Source organism: Sinocyclocheilus rhinocerous, unplaced genomic scaffold (assembly GCF_001515625.1).
Source record: "Sinocyclocheilus rhinocerous isolate Xijiao unplaced genomic scaffold, SAMN03320098_v1.1 scaffold227, whole genome shotgun sequence".
NCBI classification, from domain to species: Eukaryota; Metazoa; Chordata; class Actinopteri; order Cypriniformes; family Cyprinidae; genus Sinocyclocheilus; species Sinocyclocheilus rhinocerous.
Window position 1 is genome coordinate 711,412 of NW_015633170.1, and position 4,338 is coordinate 715,749.

Below are 4,338 nucleotides of genomic sequence, written 5' to 3' on the forward strand. Positions count from 1 at the left end.
TTATACTTCTTTAATTGTGTGCATTAGAGCTACAGTAAGGATAAAATGACATTAAAGCTGAACTTGAAACAGCAGGTACTCATGAATAGAGCATCTCCCTTTCCCCCCTTCAAGGATACCAACATTTTTCCTTTTGCCAAGGGAAACCCAGAAAGAAGAGCTTTCCCTTTAAGAGGGAGGTGAATGGCAGACAGCAGGAGCGAGAATGTTGGAAACTGAACACCAGAAAGTCATTCTGGAGTGAGGGGAGGCTGGATCGGCTGTGCGCTTGGAGTCTCAGGTTGTGCTGTAAACCGTTGATAGACAGAGGCGTATTATTCATTGACACGAGGGGAAACCACATTTTGCATGCGGCGTTATCGATTCTGCTGGCCCAGAGACTACGGAAAGATTGAAGGAATAAAGTTTGTGGAGCGCAAAGCGCAGCGCAGTTCCGTTGGAGTTGGTAAGTGGGCAAACGGCGCTTTGTTTAAAACTTTACGCACGAGTGTTTGGCACGTTCGACACGTTTGTTTCTGTCTGTAGTAAGAGATATAGCAAACCTACACAAGTAGATCAACGGGACGAGGATTTTGATCCTCTATCATCTACCTGAATCACCTAAGCGAGCGTTTTACGCATCAGCAAAGTCAAAATATCCCGGTTTTATGAACCTGCAGAGTAAACAAAATTCACTTTGACTAAGAGTTTTGAATCAAACGAATTCGTTTCTCGCCTGAAACTGTTCTGTGGTGTGTGTCAGAGCAGCATGTTTGTTCATACGGTTGGATAGGAAATGACAACCTGCTTTCAATGCGTACTCAGTCAATTACTATTGATGTGAGCTGAAAGTGTATTCAGTGTCCTCTCAAGGCCATTGCAGCAATTCATTGTACATGAAGAAGCAGTTTTTATTTCAAAGAAGTTCCTACTTAATTTGACATGAATCTTTACGCGTATTATTGAAAAGGGAAAAGAAGCATTTTTTAATGCAAGCGTTTTCAAATATGTTTGTTTTATCTCGTATATGAGGTGAAGGCATACTAGCAGGCTTTCTAAAAACAATTATATGCATTTTTATTTGATGTTTTTGTCTGTTCAAAATGCCCTGTTTGGATTGTTTAATCACTCATTTGTGAAAGTGAACTGAATACTGATTATTGGGTCTAATATGATCATTCTTGTGCTTAAAAGTGCATGCACAAATAACTAATAACTTATAATTTTAGGCACTTTAGAAAGAAGAAATTAGCAGCTCACCTTAGCCAGTTCTGTGGTGTGTGTCAGAGCAGCATGTTTGTTCATACGGTTGGATAGGAAATGACAACCTGCTTTCAATGCGTACTCAGTCAATTACTATTGATGTGAGCTGAAAGTGTATTCAGTGTTCTCTCAAGGCCATTGCAGCAATTCATTGTACATGAAGAAGCAGTTGTTTTATTTCAAAGAAGTTCCTACTTAATTTGACATGAATCTTTACGCGTTTTATTGAAAAGGGAAAAGAAGCATTTTTTAATGCAAGCGTTTTCAAATATGTTTGTTTTATCTCGTATATGAGGTGAAGGCATACTAGCAGGCTTTCTAAAAACAATTATATGCATTTTTATTTGATGTTTTTGTCTGTTCAAAATGCCCTGTTTGGATTGTTTAATCACTCATTTGTGAAAGTGAACTGAATACTGCGCAATCGCTGAATAGGTGTTAAAGTTTGATAATGAGCTCTAAGTAGACATTTTATTTTCCCTCTTTATGTCTGCATGGTTAAATAAGCACATCGTGCCAGTGCAGGCAGCATATCCCGCTTTTATCCCGCCAAGAACATCCAGCACCTGAGTTGTGCACCTCCATTGTGAGTGGGCATGTCGACGGATCATTAAAGGGGAAGTTGGCGAAGTGGCCGCGAGTGTTTAGCTTTACAGTGGCTGACTGCGCACAAAGCTTCCTGTCAGTAGGGAGTCTCTGACCTTTTGCTTTTTCGCCTCATTTCTATCCATCTTATGTTAACGCTATGCCTTATTTTCTTGCTTTGCATCCCTCTCTGTTTTTATCCGTCTCTTACTCAGTTTGAGAGGTCAGGAAACCAGTGGTGGTTCTCTTTAGCTTGTCAGTGCATCTATACATCCGGTCTCTGCAAAGTCTTGAGCCCAGATCACTTCACATGCTGATTTATACAAACTCTGTGGTGCTCTTATCTGACAGCCAAGGCTGGAATTACTATTAGAGCACTTTAGAGGGCAAACATCCTGAAGACGGGTTGTTTAATAGCTTTTTGAGTTTTCTGGACGACTGAAGGGGGGTTTCCAATGTTTCAATTTGACATGAATCTTTACGCGTATTATTGAAAAGGGAAAAGAAGCATTTTTTAATGCAAGCGTTTTCAAATATGTTTGTTTTATCTCGTATATGAGGTGAAGGCATACTAGCAGGCTTTCTAAAAACAATTATATGCATTTTTATTTGATGTTTTTGTCTGTTCAAAATGCCCTGTTTGGATTGTTTAATCACTCATTTGTGAAAGTGAACTGAATACTGATTATTGGGTCTAATATGATCATTCTTGTGCTTAAAAGTGCATGCACAAATAACTAATAACTTATAATTTTAGGCCCTTTAGAAAGAAGAAATTAGCAGCTCACCTTAGCCAATGTCAATGGTGACATGAAATATTTTTTATAACGACGGATCATTAAAGGGGAAGTTGGCGAAGTGGCCGCGAGTGTTTAGCTTTACAGTGGCTGACTGCGCACAAAGCTGCCTGTCAGTAGGGAGTCTCTGACCTTTTGCTTTTTCGCCTCATTTCTATCCATCTTATGTTAACGCTATGCCTTATTTTCTTGCTTTGCATCCCTCTCTGTTTTTATCCGTCTCTTACTCAGTTTGAGGGGTCAGGAAACCAGTGGTGGTTCTCTTTAGCTGTCAGTGCATCTATACATCCGGTCTCTGCAAAGTCTTGAGCCCAGATCACTTCACATGCTGATTTATACAAACTCTGTGGTGCTCTTATCTGACAGCCAAGGCTGGAATTACTATTAGAGCACTTTAGAGGGCAAACATCCTGAAGACGGGTTGTTTAATAGCTTTTTGAGTTTTCTGGACGACTGAAGGGTGCTTTTTCGCCTCATTTCTATCCATCTTATGTTTACGCTATGCCTTATTTTCTTGCTTTGCATCCCTCTCTGTTTTTATCCGTCTCTTACTCAGTTTGAGAGGTCAGGAAACCAGTGGTGGTTCTCTTTAGCTTGTCAGTGCATCTATACATCCGGTCTCTGCAAAGTCTTGAGCCCAGATCACTTCACATGCTGATTTATACAAACTCTGTGGTGCTCTTATCTGACAGCCAAGGCTGGAATTACTATTAGAGCACTTTACGAGCAGGCCAGAGAAGCTCGCGCTGATAAATGCGTTCGATCATTGGGGCTGTCCATCAAATCATCTTCATGCTTTGAATGTGTTCTGTTCAGCCGCTTGTGCTTGGAGTCAAAGAGCTCAGAGGCCCTGTCAGAAATATGAAATGTCATTTTGTCTGTAAAGATTGCGTTGTAACTCTTTTTGTAACAAGTTTTGTTTGTGTGTTTTTGAAGACCTGCTGTAAAAAACCCTAACAGCATCTTGTTCAAAATGGTTTCCTTTGTAGTTGCAAGATTTATAATAATCACTGCTTCTTCTAAGCAATGCATATGTCAAAAGTTAGAAAAGGCTGCACGTTTTGTTGCTGTGTCTTTAACTACATTGCACACATTTTTGTAGATCCTTTAGCACATGAGAATACAGAAACATTCTATAAATAATCCCTAATGGCAAGTTATCTTTGTCCGAAATGGTAAAATGGCTTTCCGCACGTGAGAGGTGGCAACTGGAAAGTGCCGTGAGACTTTCACTCTTCGCCTACATGTTCCCAAAAACCTCCAGTTTTTGTTCCACCTACCCTCTTTACCATGAGATGAGCTCAGACCCACAGCGGAAATTAGAAAGTCCTCCATTAGAACATTAGAGCAGAGAAAGCTTCAGCACACAATCTGACAGCCACCCATCAAAACGAGCATCACTCTCTTTCTTTTGTCATAACAGTGAACTCGGCCACTTTAGGTAAGACTTGCTTTGCAACTTTGCTCGCTTTGTCTTTAGTTGTTTTGCATTAAGTTTTTTTAAAATACTTTTGCTTTTATGCTTTTTAAATTTCTTTTAGTGCTTTGGAAGTTATATTGCATATTATAATCATTTATGCAATGGTAAAACAATATTTTTTTCTATGCATCTTATTTAATTTTGGCGGGACATTTATGCTGCAGGATTATTTTGAGCCTATTATATTATATTATATTATATTATATTATGTTATGCTATGTTATGTTATGTTAT

At 39.3% G+C, this 4,338-nt stretch overlaps 1 protein-coding gene across 1 annotated transcript in view; it reads left to right on the forward strand.

Annotated features, from left to right (window-relative positions):
* The first annotated feature begins 228 nt into the window (after positions 1–228).
* The window catches only part of LOC107743263 (transcription factor SOX-13-like), a 28,854-nt gene continuing 24,744 nt past the window's right edge, over positions 229–4,338 (forward strand). Inside the window, 1 exon segment of the mRNA XM_016556420.1 lies at positions 229–445. The gene's annotated coding sequence lies outside the window, so the exon portion shown is untranslated.